Here is a 17701-nt window from a genome sequence, read left to right as displayed (position 1 = left end):
CTGAAAGATAAGAAAAAAAGAGTCAGATTATACTCACCCCGGGATCCGGTCCGATGGGTGTTGCGGTTCGGTCCGGGTCCTCCCATCTTCATGTGATGCCGTCCTCCTTCTTCCTTCTGCAGCAGCGCAGGCCCCCTCTGACCTTTCCCAGCGCACTGCAGTAATTTACTCTGCCCTCAACAGGGGGAAGAAGGGGAACGTCATCACATGAAGATGGGAGGACCCGGACTGGACAGCGACACTAACCGCCCCCGGTGAGTATAATATAACTTGTTTTTCTTATCTTTCAGGTTACATCCGGGGCTTATCTACAGCATTACAGAATCTTTTAAAGGTGCGACCTTGGTTACAGTGACAGCGCCCCCGGCAGGGAGAGCGGTAGCGCACTTCCTTCCCTAGGTAGACTCCTAGCACGCAGTCCCATGCAAGCAATATTACCCCCTTCTCCCCAGGTAGACCCCCCTCCAGCATGTGCATGCAGCCCCATGCAAGCAACATCACCCCCTTCTCCCCAGGCAGACCCCCCCTCCAGCATCCAGCCCCATGCAAGCAACATCACCACCTCCCCAGGCAGACCCCCCCTCCAGCATGCACATGCAGCCCCATGCAACCAACATCAACCCCTTCTCCCCAGGCAGACCCACCTCCAGATTGCAGCCCCATGCAAGCAACATCACCCCCTTCTCCCCAGGCAGAACCGTCCTCCAGCAACATCACCCCCTTCTCACCAGGCAGACCCCCTCAAGCATGCACATGCAGCCCCATGCAAGCATCACCCCCTGCTCCCCAGGCAGACCCCCCTCCAGCATTCACCCCCATGCAACCAACATCACCCCCTTCACCCCAGGCAGACCTCCCTCTCCAGCATGAACATGCAGCCCCATGCAAGCAACATTACCCCCTTCTCCCGAGGCGGACCCCCCCCTTCAGCATGCACACGCAGCTCCATGCAAGCAACATCACCCCCTTCTCCCCAGGCATACCCCCCTCCAGCATGCGCATGCAGCCCCATGCAAGCAACATCACCCCCTTCTCCCCAGGCAGACCCCCCCTCCAGCATCCAGCCCCATGCAAGCAACATCACCACCTCCCCAGGCAGACCCCCCCTCCAGCATGCACATGCAGCCCCATGCAACCAACATCATCCACTCATAAACTTTAATCATTATCCACAAGTACTTGCAATCATCCCCCTTTTACAATGGATGCCCAGGGCCACGGACCGGGTCACAGCTACCGTGACAACTCCCATTGAGATCAACGGGCCCGGTACCGAGTACCCCACGGCCCTGGGTGAGGGCGATCCATGACGTCATCAGAATCTCTCACCTCTCCAGTGAGACGGGAGAGGATCTCTAGGGTGAGGTGTAACATCCTCTCCGCCATCTTGTCTCTGTCCATATCCATCCTTGATGGGTAAATCAGGAAAATTCTCTTCTGTAGAAGATCTTCACTGAGAGGATCCGATATTGTAGACACCTGAATGAGAAGAAGATGATCCGATGTAACATCATAAGAATCCTGTGTAATAATACAATTACTGGAGATAATAAGGGAAACATATGAGGAGATTTATTATCTTACAGGGTTTAGTTTTCTCCCCTGACATCTACTAATAAAACCTATATATTTAGGCCACAGACAACAAGCAGTTTCCTCCTCGGAGTCGGCAGCTGAACACGTTCCTCATAGACTCATCTTCCATAACGCTAATTCTCGTCTCATTACCGACACTGGAATCGGCATTAGCAATACTGCAGGAGAGATTCATTACACGCGACATGAGAAATAACTCCTTCATGATGAGGACGACATCTTCATCTTCTACTGCGGCTCTAGAGACAGATGTGGCCAGAGTCGGTCACTGCCTCCATCCCCACCGGCCGTCTATATGAATGTTTCCCGTCTTCCCCGCACTGGAATCTTCCATCTATATGTAATATATGGGTACAACCCCAAGAACACAGTGGGGGAAACATCATACTTTGGGGGGGCTTTTCTGTAAAGGGGACAGGACAACTGCAACGTATTGAAGAAAGGATGGATGGGGTCATGTACCGGGAGATTTTGGCCAACAACCTCCTTCTCTCAGTAACAGCATTGAAGATGAGTGGAGACTGGGTCTTCGAACAGAACAACGACCCGAAACACAGAGACAGGTAAACTAAGGAAAGAATAACACAGGGGGCGAAAGGGTTAATAGGACTCACAGGAGGAACCGGCCCAGAAAGCAGAAGGTCCAGGAGCATCTGCCACATATATGGCTGCTCTGTGCACACAGGACCTGTGATGAGGTCACAGGAGGGGAGGAGTCAGGGGGTCACATGATCAGGGGCCTCAGTGTGTGCAGGACTCTGCTGTGCTGGTTGTCATGGTGCCGGATGAGGGGAAGTTTCTGTGTGAGGTCAGGAGGGGTTTACAGGGTGTATGGAGCGGAGCTGTGTGTGTACGAGGTGTACGGAGTGGAGCCGCGTGTGTACGAGGTGTACGGAGCGGAGCCGCGTGTGTACGAGGTGTACGGAGCGGAGCTGTGTGTGTACGAGGTGTACGGAGCGGAGCCGCGTGTGTACGAGGTGTACGGAGCGGAGCCGCGTGTGTACGAGGTGTACGGAGCGGAGCCGCGTGTGTACGAGGTGTACGGAGCAGAGCCGCGCGTGTACGAGGTGTACGGAGCGGAGCCGCGTGTGTACGAGGTGTACGGAGCGGAGTCGCGTGTGTACGAGGTGTACGGAGCGGAGCCGCGTGTGTACGAGGTGTACAGAGTGGAGCCGCGTGTGTACGAGGTGTACGGAGCGGAGCCGTGTGTGTACGAGGTGTACGGAGCGGAGCCGCGTGTGTACGAGGTGTACAGAGCTGAGCTGTGTGTGTACGGAGCGGAGCCGCGTGTGTACGAGGTGTACGGCACGGAGCCGTGTGTGTACGAGGTGTACGGAGCGGAGCCGCGTGTGTACGAGGTGTACGGAGCGGAGTCGCGTGTGTACGAGGTGTACGGAGCGGAGCCGCGTGTGTACGAGGTGTACGGAGCGGAGCCGCGTGTGTACGAGGTGTACGGAGCGGAGCCGCGTGTGTACGAGGTGTACGGAGCGGAGCCGCGTGTGTACGAGGTGTACGGAGCTGAGCTGTGTGTGTACGGAGCGGAGCCGCGTGTGTACGAGGTGTACGGCGCGGAGCCGTGTGTGTACGAGGTGTACGGAGCGGAGCCGCGTGTGTACGAGGTGTACGGAGCGGAGCCGCGTGTGTGTACGGAGCGGAGCCGTGTGTGTACGAGGTGTACGACACGGAGCCGTGTGTGTACGAGGTGTACGGAGCGGAGCCGCGTGTGTACGAGGTGTACGGAGTGGAGCCATGTGTGTACGAGGTGTACGGAGCAGAGCCATCTGTGTACGAGGTGTACGGAGCGGAGCCGCGTGTGTACGAGGTGTACGGAGTGGAGCCGCGTGTGTACGAGGTGTACGGAGCGGAGCCGCGTGTGTACGAGGTGTACGGAGCGGAGTCGCGTGTGTACGAGGTGTACGGAGCGAAGCCGCGTGTGTACGAGGTGTACGGAGCGGAGCCGCGTGTGTACGAGGTGAACGGAGCGGAGCCGTATGTGTACGAGATGAACAGAGCGGAGCTCTGTGTGTACGAGGTGTACGGAGCGGAGCTCTGTGTGTGCGAGGTATACGGAGCGGAGCTCTGTGTGTGCGAGGTGTATGGAGCGGAGCTCTGTGTGTGCGAGGTGTATGGAGCGGAGCCGCGTGTGCGCGTGGTGTACGGAGCGGAGCCGCGTGTGCGCGAGGTGTACGGAGTGGTGGAGCCGCGTGTGCGCGAGGTGTACGGAGTTGTGGAGCCGTGTGTGTACGAGATGTACCGAGCAGCGCTGTGTGTGTACGAGGTGTACGGAGCGGAGCTGCGTTTGTGTGGACCCCTCTGTGTACTCCCAGCTTTGGTCGCAGACCCCTCTGTGTATGCTGTATACACCTGTATACCCCCAGCTTCGGTCACAGACCCCTCTGTGTATGCTGTATACACCCGTATAACCCCAGCTTCGGTCACAGACCCCTCTGTGTATGCTGTATACATCCATATACCCCCAGCTTCGGTCACAGACCCCACATATCTCACCCTGTAGAACTGACGCCGGACACACACGGTAAAACTGCGGTCGTCGGTCTCTCATCTCTCGCACTTATACTGATAACATAAGATGGAGTCAGACGAACCCTCCTACAAAACGTGAGAACAAAGTCATTACTACAGGACTGTGTGAGAAAGGGATTTATTCTACGAGAAACGCTGGGGCCACAAATGAGAGTAACATAATGTCGTTCATCTTCTGTTTCACCATAGATATTGGCAGGGAGGGCGACTTCCACTTTGCCGCAATGTGGATTTTAGTGGCCATACATAAGTAGTTTACTAGCTTCTGAAAGCTTTCTGGAAGCCGGGAAGGCCTGGTTCCCAGTAAAAGGGTAGAAGATTCCAGAACAACCGGTCCACCATACATCTGTGCTATCAGACACTTCACCTTCTCCCAAAGCTCAGAAACCACCGTACAAGACCATCAAATATGTCTCATGTCACCAGATATTCCACAGCCCCAAAACAGTCTCCCGAGATTTTAGGAAAAATGCTGTGAATTTTTTCCTGTACATAATAGACTCTGTGCAATAGTTTTAAGGAGGTCTCCACAAGGGAAGTCTGGTGACTACCTTCTGATAGGGTGTCACAGCTACGATACCATTCATCAATTGACTGTTCAAACCTCAGATCCTCCTCCCACTGGAACATATACTTCAATTTTTTATCATTTTGTGGAGAATTTATAGCATAGTAGATCAATGAGATCGTTCCCCTGCCCAAAGGGTCATTTAGACATTTATTTTCAAAACTCATTGCCCTGAGAGTAGTACCGCTCGGGAGGATCTGCTTTGCAAAGTGGAAGATCTGGTTCAGTCGCATTACCTCCCTAACTGGAGGTTCAAATTTTTGAACAAATTCCTGTCTGTCAAGTAAGATATTAAATGGGGAACACAAATGTTGAAGTATATGAATACCTTTCAGCTTCCACCAAGAAAACATTTGTGTCTCAAGGCCTGGCGGGAACATGGGGTTTTGTAATATAGCTGTCAGGGGAGAAGGGCTTGATTGTAAGTTATATTTAAACTTTCCTCCAAAGAAGCAACGAGTGGACTGTAAAAGGAGCCACATTCATTAACCCCCGTGGAAGTCGGTCTGTGGTCCACATTAGGCCTGATAAAGAGAATGGTTTGGAGAGAAATGATTCCAGAATAACCCATCTCGGACTATTGGGATATGAACACGCACTTATTAATGGAGCAATCTGTGCCGACTTGTAATAAAGTGTAAAATTAGGGAGGGATAAACCCCCTTCTTTTCTGTGACGGAACATAAGTTTTTGCACAATTCTGGGTTGTTTTCCTAGCCAAAGAAACTTAGACATCACAGAGTGTAACTGAGTGATCGTTCTGGCTGGTACCATAATTGGGAGGGACCTAAATAGATATAAGAAGCGAGGCAGTGACACCATTTTTAGTGCATGTGTTCTGCCGAGCCAGGATAACTTTGAGGAAGCCCATCTATCCAGGTCCCTCTGGAAGTTTTGGATCAGTGGAGAGTAATTCCACCTAAACAGAGGTGACCTGTTGGCTGTTAAGTTGATACCCAGATATGTTAGATAATGTTCTTTGTGTATAAACCCAAAATGGGAGGCTATATTAGTTTGCTCTTAGGAAAATTTACAAATAATGCTTCGGATTTATCAATGTTAATCTTTAACCCTGAGATCTTCTCAAATTCGTGAAGGAGGGAAAACAAGTGAGGGAGTGTAGTGTGGGGACGTATTAATGTTAGCAGGAGATCATCCGCAAAGAGGCTGACTTTATATTGGTCTCCCATATTCTCAGGGCCCAGGATATTCTGATCTCTCCTTATTGCTTCCACAATGGGTTCCATTACAAGTGCAAAAAGAGCCGGAGATAGAGGACAGCCCTGCCTGGTACCCTCTGAATATTAATTGGAGGGGGATGTGGTGACGGGAGTTTTACATAAGCGATAGGGCTATCATATAACAATTGGAGGCACTTTATAAGTTTAGGGGAGAATCCGACTTCTGATAGAACCGTAAAGAGATACGTCCAGGACGCCGAATCGAAAGCCATCTCAATATCTAATGCAAGCAGGAGAAGTCGCTTTCGCTGTAGGTTAGTTGTATGAATAATATTTAACGCTCTCCTAATATTATCTGGGGCCTGTCGCGCTGGTATAAAACCAACCTGATCCCGATGGATGAGGTGAGGGAGGATTTTATTGATCCTGTCACAATGGATGTAAAGATTTTGAAGTCAATGTATAAGAGGGATATAGGTCTATAATTTGTGGTGAGATGATCTTTCTTAGGATTAGGGATTACGGTTACATGCGCCACGTAGAGCTCAGGGGGCAGCTGTGAGCCATTTAGTAGTGAATTACAGAGGTTTTTATATGTGGTGTCAGCACATCGCTGCATTTTTTATAATATATTGCTGTAAGACCATCCGGCCCCGGGGCCTTTCCTCTTTTTAGTTTTTGATTGATGAAACTATTTCCTCCTCAGAGATGTGTAAATGGAGTTGTTGTGCCGCGGACTCAGTCAGGTTAGGTAGATGTAGTGTGTGAAGGAATGACTCCAGTAGTGGGGGGGGGGTGATTGTGGGGCGAATACAAACTCTGGGGGTATTCATTATAAGTGCTATACATGACATCGGGGTGGGCTGAGAGCTGACCCTTAGGGTCTTTTATAGAGGAGATTATATGCAGTGACTCTCTCATTCTGAGCTTACGAGCGGCATCTTATTAGGCTTATTGGCATGGTGATAAAACGCGGCTTTACTCCAAGTTAGCGCCTCTCCGTTCTGGTGGTGAGAATGGCGTCTAATTGTCATTTCATATCTTGTATTTGTGTAGATAAGTATAGGGGTGAAGAGCGCTGATTGGCCAATTCTAACTCCTGCAGTTTCTCCTCCAGTCTGGGCTGTAATTCAGACCTTTCTTCTTCCTGTCGGCCGATAACTTAATCACAGAACCGGGAATAGATTTTCTGTGCGCGAGTCACATTGCTCCAAGTGAGGCCTCCTCCGCTGTGTGAGTTTAGGGGAAATTTGTTATATCTTCTCTTATAGCGGTTACATTAGAGATTTGGGCATTTTAGCTCCTGGTGTGGAGTCGATAGCACAATCATATGCCGCCATATAGTAGACGGCCGGTAACTGGTGAGAATTCCCTCCTGTGTGGGGTCTATTTCCCTCCAGAGAAACCACACGTTACATTCCACACATAACACTGTGTAGAGAAGGCGGCGCGGGGTAATTGTGCCAGTAGTGAGGGGCGAATAATGGCGGGAATGTCACTGAGGAGAAGGCTCCATGGAGGTCTGCACTCCGGAGATCATGTGACCCCTGACTCCTCCCCTCCTGTGACCTCATCACAGGTCCTGTGCACAGAGCAGCCATATATGTGGAGTGCGGCTCTGCAGGTTAGTGATGGGCAGTCCGGCTCTTCTTCCTCCTTTCCCCACTTTTCTCACTCCTGTCCCTTCCCTATAAAGCCTGGGCCTCATTATACAGCTGTACAGGGGTCTAGTGAAGGCTTTTTAGCCCTTTCCTCAGACTGTAGCTCCTGGGCACAGGCCCTCACTCCTGTCCCTTCACTATAAAGCCTGGCCTCATTATACAGCTGTACAGGGGTCTAGTGAAGGCTTTTTAGCCCTTTCCTCAGACTGTAGCTCCTGGGATCAGGCCCTCACTCCTGTCCCTTCACTATAAAGCCTGGGCCTCATTATACAGCTGTACAGGGGTCTAGTGAAGGCTTTTTAGCCCTTTCCTCAGACTGTAGCTCCTGGGCACAGGCCCTCACTCCTGTCCCTTCACTATAAAGCCTGGGCCTCATTATACAGCTGTACAGGGGTCTAGTGAAGGCATTTTAGCCCTTTCCTCAGTCTGTAGCTCCTGGGCACAGGCCCTCACTCCTGTCCCTTCACTATAAAGCCTGGGACTCATTATACAGCTGTACAGGGGTCTAGTGAAGGCTTTTTAGCCCTTTCCTCAGACTGTAGCTCCTGGGCACAGGCCCTCACTCCTGTCTCTTCACTATAAAGCCTGGGCCTCATTATACAGCTGTACAGGGGTCTAGTGAAGGCTTTTTAGCCCTTTCCTCAGACTGTAGCTCCTGGGCACAGGCCCTCACTCCTGTCCCTTCACTATAAAGCCTGGCCTCATTATACAGCTGTACAGGGGTCTAGTGAAGGCTTTTTAGCCCTTTCCTCAGACTGTAGCTCCTGGGATCAGGCCCTCACTCTTGTCCCTTCACTATAAAGCTTGGCCCTCATTATACAGCTGTACAGGGGTCTAGTGAAGGCTTTTTAGCCCTTTCCTCAGACTGTAGCTCCTGGGCACAGGCCCTCACTCTTGTCCCTTCACTATAAAGCTTGGCCCTCATTATACAGCTGCACAGGGGTCTAGTGAAGGCTTTTTAGCCCTTTCCTCAGACTGTAGCTCCTGGGAACAGGCCCTCACTCCTGTCCCTTCACTATAAAGCCTGGGCCTCATTATACAGCTGTACAGGGGTCTAGTGAAGGCTTTTTAGCCCTTTCCTCAGACTGTAGCTCCTGGGCACAGGCCCTCACTCCTGTCCCTTCACTATAAAGCCTGGGCCTCATTATACAGCTGTACAGGGGTCTAGTGAAGGCATTTTAGCCCTTTCCTCAGTCTGTAGCTCCTGGGCACAGGCCCTCACTCCTGTCCCTTCACTATAAAGCCTGGGACTCATTATACAGCTGTACAGGGGTCTAGTGAAGGCTTTTTAGCCCTTTCCTCAGACTGTAGCTCCTGGGCACAGGCCCTCACTCCTGTCCCTTCACTATAAAGCCTGGCCTCATTATACAGCTGTACAGGGGTCTAGTGAAGGCTTTTTAGCCCTTTCCTCAGACTGTAGCTCCTGGGATCAGGCCCTCACTCTTGTCCCTTCACTATAAAGCTTGGCCCTCATTATACAGCTGTACAGGGGTCTAGTGAAGGCTTTTTAGCCCTTTCCTCAGACTGTAGCTCCTGGGCACAGGCCCTCACTCTTGTCCCTTCACTATAAAGCTTGGCCCTCATTATACAGCTGCACAGGGGTCTAGTGAAGGCTTTTTAGCCCTTTCCTCAGACTGTAGCTCCTGGGAACAGGCCCTCACTCCTGTCCCTTCACTATAAAGCCTGGACCTCATTATACAGCTGTACAGGGGTCTAGTGAAGGCTTTTTAGCCCTTTCCTCAGACTGTAGCTCCTGGTCACCATGTGATCTCACCATAACCCTAACAAGCTAATTAAGATGTAAAATCTTGATCAAAATTATCTCAGTACACAAATCTCCCAGGGTGCCCAAAGTTTTGCATCGCCCCTTTTTCCTTTTTGCAATTATGAAATTGTAAAATAGTCTATATATAAATATTTTATTATTTTTGCCTAAAATACAAAGGCCATGTGTCATCTTAGAGGTTCGGCCTTTTAGAGATCATTTCATCTTCATCTTACTACTGCTCACAATAACGGTCATTTTGACCAGGGGCGCCTACACTTTTACATGCCGCTGTCAATGCTTCGTCCCGCTGGTGCTCAATATTTAATAGGGTCTTACTATTAAACTTAATGAAAAGTTCGGTGAATTTCTTTGAGCTGTTATTACTAGAGATGAGCGAATATCGTCGGAGAAGTTGTTATTGGCTAATATCACTTACCGAATAGCTGCATCGGGACCCCGGATCCCTGGAGCGCTCCCGATAATCAGCTGCATGTGTCGCCCTCCATGCAGGTGCTGTGACTATCACACAGCGCGACACACGCAGCTGATTATCGGGAGCGCTCCAGCACACTGAGTCCTGCACACACTGAGGCCCCTGATCATGTGACCCCTGACTCCTCCCCTCCTGTGACCTCATCACAGGTCCTGTGTGCACAGAGCAGTCATATATGTGGCGGACACTCCTGGATCTTCTGCTTTCTGGGCCGGTTCCTCCCGTGAGTCCTATTAACCCTTTTGCACCCTGTATTCTCCTTTCTGACAGGACAATATCTGAATTCGGACAGTGTGAGAGGAATATAAGCAATGTGGAAGGAAAAAATGACAATTTTACTTTATTTCCTCACAAAAATGTGACTTTAGCCCCAAAATTGGCAGCGTAACAAATCCTTATTTCCCCCACTGTAGTTTGTAGACTCCATATACAGATCCCTTAAGTGTGAAAAGAGCTGAATTCCCCACTTAAGTTATTGCATTTTGGAAATTGCCCCCACTGGGAATTTATCTCCAGGTAAAGGCACAATTGTGTCTCCATGGGGGTTGTGCTCACAGCCCAACATCGTGCGGCCCCCAAAGAAATGCCACCCCGCACCATTACTGACCACTGCCAAACCGGTCATGCTGAAGGATGTTGCAGGCAGCAGATCGCTCTCCACGGCGTCTCCAGACTCTGTCACGGCTGTCACATGTGCTCAGTGTGAACCTGCTTCCATCTGTGAAGAGCACAGGGCGCCTGTGGTGAATTTGCCAATCCTGGTGTTCTGTGGCAAATGCCAAGCGTCCTGTACGGTGTTGAACTGTAAGCACAACCCCCATCTGTGGACGTCGTGACCTCAGACCATCCTCATGGAGTCAGTTTCTAACCGTTTGTGCAGACACATGCACATTTGTGGCCTGCTGGAGATCATTTTGCAGGGCTCTGGCAGTGCTGCTGCTGTTCCTCCTTGCACAAAGGTGGAGGTAGCGGTCCTGCTGCTGGGTTGATGCCTTCATACGACCCCCTCCACATCTCCTAGTGTACTGGCCTGTCTCCTGGTAGCGCCTCCAGCCTCTGGACACTACGCTGACAGACACAGCAAACCTTCTTGCCACAGCTCGCATTGATGTGCCATCCTGGATGAGCTGCACTACCTGAGCCACTTGTGTGGGTTGTAGAGTCTGTCTCATGTTACCACGAGTATGAAAGCACAGTCAACATTCAAAAGTGACCAAAACATCAGCCAGAAAGCATTGGTACTGAGATGTGGTCTGTGGTCCCCATCTGCAAAACCACTCCTTTATTGAGGGTGCCTTGATAAAGCTGCCACGAAACGCGCGTCGGGGTCCTCCTGCCCGCACCCTGAGGTAAAATGCACTGATCATATTGTCTTATTTTATACTTACCTTCTGCTTGGAAATGCTTCTTAGGGTTTTTTTGCTGCCTTGCTTTGCACAGGCACACACTGGCTATATGATCCCCTAATTGTATATTCTCATTCATGCAAATCTGCATACTTTTGGATTGCTTATTTTGTCACATTTTTAAAGACACTCATATGCTGATTATACAATGCTTCAATCCTTTTTATATTTTTGCACATTTGCAGTTTTTTGACTTATAAAAAATTTGTTTTGAGATGCACTGGAATTTATTGAAATAAGTCACAAGTCCCATGTATAAACACTTGTTTATTTTGCAACCATTCAAGCATTTTTTGCATATGTAAATTTTGGATGTTTTTGTGCGGTTTTCCTCTTGATGTGGTGATTTTTTGTAGTGCCCGCACTTTTAATACCCGTATTGTCAGTTTTACATAAAACTTTTTTAACTATATTTCAATAAAGATTGCTATATTTTAGACATGGCTTCCTGTTGCTTTTTGGATGATCGAGTATAATAAAGTAGTTATGGACGTGATGTAACTAACATTGTGCAGTGACTCTGCTTTCCATATAGTGATGGATATTTCTTGTTGCTGAAACTGTGATTTTTTTTCACTTTAAACCTTTTTTAAACCCCTCTGATCAGTGCGATCATACAACATACAAGCCTCTGATGGCTCCGGTGATGCCCTGTACTGCTGTAGTGCCGTGTATCATCACTGCCTGCCAGTGTAATACTAACGGCCCCACACACATGAGATCAGAGTTGGCTGAACGGTCATTTGGCAGACGGCGATCTCTCCCGACTCCCCCATACACACAAATATTCCAGCTTTCCTGTGGTCTGTATGAGAGAGTCGCCTCCAGACTCCTCTAGAGGAGGATTATCTACAGGAAGAACAAACAGATTATCCTCTGAAATTCAGGATGTCAGATCCTTCTCTGCCCTGACATCATCTGCCGGGAGGCCCCCAAATACATTATATGGTCGGCCAAACCCCCCGAAATCAGTGCTTTCATGGAACTTTAGTGTAATGTGTATGGGGGCGTTATAAGGTAACTTATTGGACGCTGCCTCTGGCCCGACCTAATAGACCTTCATACATTGCAGCCCAGACACCATTAGTAGGCAGGTAAGTATCGCAGTAACTAGGCCGCCCCATACTATCGAGCATTCAGCCAAACTCTGTCACACCTTCTTAGATGCCATGTTTGCTTTTCACAGCAGCAAGTGGTTAAACTGTCCGGGTTTTTGTTGAAGCCTCATCTGTGCCGTCCCTGCGGTGTACATCTATGTTCTGGGGCACAAAAAGATTCATTTCTTTTTAATAAATGTTCAACATGTTAAAAATTATAAAATGTGTCTTCTGCTTTTTGTATATTTTCTTTCTTCTTGCAAGAATTGTTGGAGCCAATTTTCTTTAGAAACATTTTAATATCGGCTTTTTCTGGAGTTTTTCTTGTAATATAGGAAAGCCTAAGGCCAGAAATAAACCCCATAAATCACTGTACATGGAGACTTTGGGATCAGATCATTTCTGTCCGTTGTGTTTGTGGAAACTAAAAATCTTTTCTAAAAGCTTCAAACTTCTGTGTGTGACTCAGAGCTGAGATCTAACGTGAGAGAAGATTCCAGTGCGGGGAAGACGGGAAACCTTCATATAGACGGCCGGTGGGGATGGAGGCAGTGACCGACTCTGCCCAAGTCTGTCTCTAGAGCCGCAGTAGAAGATGAAGATGTCGTCCTCATCATGAAGGAGTTATTTCTCATGTCGCGTGTAATGAATCTCTCCTGCAGTATTGCTAATGCCGATTCCAGTGTCGGTAATGAGACGAGAATTAGCGTTATGGAAGATGAGTCTATGAGGAACGTGTTCAGCTGCCGACTCCGAGGAGGAAGCTGCTTGTTGTCTGTGGCCTAAATATATAGGTTTTATTAGTAGATGTCAGGGAAGAAAACTAAACCCTGTAAGATAATAAATCTCCTCATATGTTTCCCTTATTATCTCCAGTAATTGTATTATTACACCGGATTCTTATGATGTTACATCGGATCATCTTCTTCTCATTCAGGTCTCTACAATATCGGATCCTCTCAGTGAAGATCTACTACAGAAGTGAATTTTCCTGATTTACCCATCAAGGATGGATATGGACAGAGACAAGATGGCGGAGAGGATGTTACACCTCACCCTAGAGATCCTCTTCCGTCTCACTGGAGAGGTGAGAGATTCTGATGACGTCACATTACATCATTCTTATCTATGGGAATAACAGATGGACAGAACTGGAGAGGTGAGGACTCTGGAAATGTCTGTAGTGAGATTTATTAATGTGTCTCTCCATAACCAGGATTACACAGTGGTGAAGAAGACCTCTAGTGATCGCTGTCAGGACCCTGTGTCTGAGGGATGGGGAAGACCCCTGAGCCCAATCAAGGGGCCTCCACCTCACCCCCTGATCCATGAGGACATCAATGAGCACAAGATCCTAGAACTCATCTACAAGATGATTGAGCTGCTGACTGGAGAGGTGACACTGCTGGGACATTATACAGTAACACTATGAAGGGATCGGGGGATGACGGTATCATTGTATGTGTCAGGTTCCTATAAGGTGTCAGGATGTCGCTGTCTATTTCTCCATGGAGGAGTGGGAGTATTTAGAAGGACACAGAGATCTGTACAAGAACGTCATAATGGAGATTCCCCAGCCCCTCACATCTCCAGGTAATAGACAGGACTAAATACACACGGCCTATAATTATCTGTATGTAGAGAATGAATTCAGTCCCTGTATGTGTTTCCTCCAGATCTATCCAGTAAGAGGACAATACCAGAGAGATGTCCCCGTCCTCTTCTCCCACAGGACTGTAACCAAGAAGATCCCAGTGCTCCTCAGGATCATCAGGTAGATGGAGAGAAGGTGTCAGGAGATCCCCCTATGATGTGTAGACGGCTGTGAAGGTCTTGTGCTCAGACTTGTTTTATCCACCAGTATTATATGTTTTATACTTGTGTAATGAGAGCGGTGGAGATGGCAGGATTAGAGCTGATCATAGATGGGACTTCTCCATCTGTCTGTGACTTTTACAATATGTGTTTCAGGGTGAAGATCTGACCCATATTAATACTACAGAGACATATGTGAGAGATGATGAGTGGTGTAAAGAGGAGATTCCCACATATGACTACCCAGGTGAGTAGTAACCACTGAATGCAGAGAAGTCACAGATTCCTCTCAGTCACTGGCTGTGGATGCTTTATCGGTGGTGTAGTCCGGCCGTAAAACCATGATCACCATTTTGCCTCTAGACCACAACTGTTATGATTGAGTCACCGTAGGAGGCAAAAACAGAAATGCTAGCTAAGTACAGAAAACCAGAGAGGTTGGCAGCTATCGGATTGCAGACCCCTGATCCTATCCACAACAACTAACAGTAGCCGTGGGGGGTTCCTACAATGCCCTAGACCCCTCGATCACAGCCGGAGAATTAAATAGGCCTAAAGAAAGAAAGGGGAAATCTAAACTGCCCCAGAGCAGACCCCAAAGCAATAGGCAGCCCCCAACATATAATGACGGTGAAGCAAGATGAAAACACTAACACAGACAGAAAGATAGACTGAGCAAAGACGGGGCCCAAGCTAACTAGATAGGAAAGGACAGGAAGGCTGCTGTCTGCAATCCGTGAAAAACCCTATGAAAATAAGAGCCAACAGACTGACAGTGAAAAAGGCCCTGAAGACGCTAGGCTTCAAAAAAGCTATGTCAGTACTCAGGAATATTCTGAAGACAGAGCAACCGGCAAAAGGAGATTCAGCTCACCCCAGCAGGGAATGGCAGAATCCAGAAAAGCAAGGCAAACAAAAACAAAACACAAATGCTAACAGGCAAAGCAGAAAACTTAGCTTTAGAGGAGCAGGAATCAGACTGGTGTCCTAGAAGTCCACAGAGAAATCACCCGCAGGGCAGAAGGGCGTCGGCAGCCTTATATCCAGTCCGTGACTCCACTCAGCCAGTCATCCTCATTAGGCTCAGGTGCCTGATAATCAGGCTCATTACCTTCCTTTACCAGAATAGGGAGTTCACCAGACCTCAGTGACGAAGGGAAAAATGAACTCACAACACACAACATTCTCCTCCACCCAATACTGTTCAAATGACTTTGGGCATTGAAAGCCCTTTTCTATATAACTTACAACCTGGAGGATCCACCTACCCCCTGGGATTAGTGTGAGGGTGATCCCTTAAAGCGAGATCTATATGATTGCTTGTACCTGACCCAATATAGGCCGAGTGCACGCTTAAAGAGTCACACCGAGCACAGAGTTAGATGTCTACTCCTTTCTCAGCAAAGGCTTGCACACAACTGATGTTTATTCTCAAGACAAAGTGACAGAAAATGGGTGTCACACAATCTTCTGAGTAGCCAGTGTCAGTCTATGATAGGTCCATTTCAGCTTCACTTCCATATATGGTATCCAGTATCTCAGCTTCTGCATTCCAAGGATTTCTTCCAGGGTGTTGTCTGAAGACACAGACGCCATCTTGGTACACCATATGTGAACTGACTTATATAAGTCTGACCCAGCCTATTTTGACCTTAATGACCGGGCCTTTTTTTAGCAATTCTGACCAGTGTCCCTGTATGAGGTAATAACTCAGGAACGCTTCAACGGATCCTAGCGATTCTGAGATTTTTTTCATCACCTATTGGGCTTCATGTTAGTGGTAAATTTAGGTCAATAATTTTTGCGGTTATTTGTGAAAAAATTGGATATTTGGTGAAAATTTTGAAAGTTTCACAATTTTCAAATTTTGAATTTTTATTCTATTAAACCAGAGAGTTATGTGACATAAAATAGTTAATAAATAACATTTTCCAAATGTTTACTTTACATCAGCACAATTTTGGGAAAAAAAAAATTTTGTTAGGAAGTTATAAGGTTTAATAGTTGACCAGCGATTTCTCATTTTTACATCACCATTTTTTCTTAGTGATGACCACCTCACATTTGAAGTCACTTTGAGGGGTCAATATGACAGAAAACACCCAAAAGTGACACCATTCCAAAAACTGCACCCCTCAAGGTGCTCAAAACCACATTCAAGTAGATTATTAACCCTTCAGGTGCCTCACAGGAACTAAAGCAATGTGGAAGGAAAAAATGGACATTTTAATTTTTCCAACAAAAATGTTCTTTTAGCCTCATTTTTCCATTTTCACATGGGCAACAGGATAAAATGGATCCTAAAATTTGTTGGGCAATTTCTCCTGAGTACACCGATACCTCATATGTGGTCATAAACCACTGTTTGGGCGCACGGCAGGGCTCGGAAGGGAAGGAGCGCCATTTGACTTTTTGAAGGGAAAATTAGTTCCAATCGTTAGCGGACAACGTGTCGAGTATGGAAAGTATGTAGTGTACGTCAGATTAGTGTGTGTAGTGTAGTATATGTCAGATTGGTGTGTGGTGTTTATTACACCACCCACATCAACCTGACATACACTACACCACACACACCAACCTGACGTACACTACGCCTCACACAACAACCTGACACACTTTGTCCGGTTGGTGTGAATGGTGTTGTGTATGTCAAGTCTGTGTGTGGTGTAGTGTACGTCAGGATGGTGTGTGTGGTGTAGTGTATGTCAGGTCGGTGTGTGGTGTAGTGTACGTCAGGTTGGGGTGTGTGGTGTAGTGCATGTCAGGTTGGTGTGTGTGGTGTTGTGTATGTCAGGTTGGTGTGTGGTGTTGTGTATGTCAGGTCTGTGTGTATGGTGTTGTGTATGTCAGGTCGGTGTGTGGTGTTGTGTATGTCAGGTCTGTGTGTGGTGTAGTGTATGTCAGGTCGGTGTGTGTGGTGTTGTGTATGTCAGGTCTGTGTGTATGGTGTTGTGTATGTCAGGTCTGTATGTGGTGTGTATGTCAGGTCTGTGTGTGGTGTAGTGTATGTCAGGTTGGTGTGTGTGGTGTAGTGTATGTCAGGTCTGTGTGTGTTGTAGTGTATGTCAGGTCTGTGTGTATGGTGTTGTGTATGTCAGGTCTGTATGTGGTGTGTATGTCAGGTCTGTGTGTGGTGTAGTGTATGTCAGGTCGGTGTGTGATGTATTGTACGTCAGGTTGGTGTGTGTGGTGTTGTGTATGTCAGGTCTGTGTGTATGGTGTTGTGTATGTCAGGTCTGTATGTGGTGTGTATGTCAGGTCTGTGTGTGGTGTAGTGTATGTCAGGTCGGTGTGTGATGTATTGTACGTCAGGTTGGTGTGTGTGGTGTTGTGTATGTCAGGTCTGTGTGTATGGTGTTGTGTATGTCAGGTCTGTGTGTAGTGTAGTGTACGTCAGGTTGGGTGTGTGGTGTAGTGTACGTCAGGTCGGTGTGTGGTGTAGTGTATGTCAGGTTGGTGTGTGGTGTAGTGTATGTCAGGTTGGTGTGTGGTGTAGTGTATGTCAGGTTGGGTGTGTGGTGTAGTGTACGTCAGGTCGGTGTAGTGTATGTCAGGTCGGTGTGTGGTGTAGT

This window comes from Dendrobates tinctorius, unplaced genomic scaffold, assembly GCF_039654945.1.
Source record: "Dendrobates tinctorius isolate UK_male_01 unplaced genomic scaffold, ASM3965494v1 ptg000430l, whole genome shotgun sequence".
In the NCBI taxonomy this organism is placed as follows: Eukaryota; Metazoa; Chordata; class Amphibia; order Anura; family Dendrobatidae; genus Dendrobates; species Dendrobates tinctorius.
The sequence above is the reverse complement of the archived record's forward strand: the minus strand, read 5'-3'. Positions refer to the sequence as shown.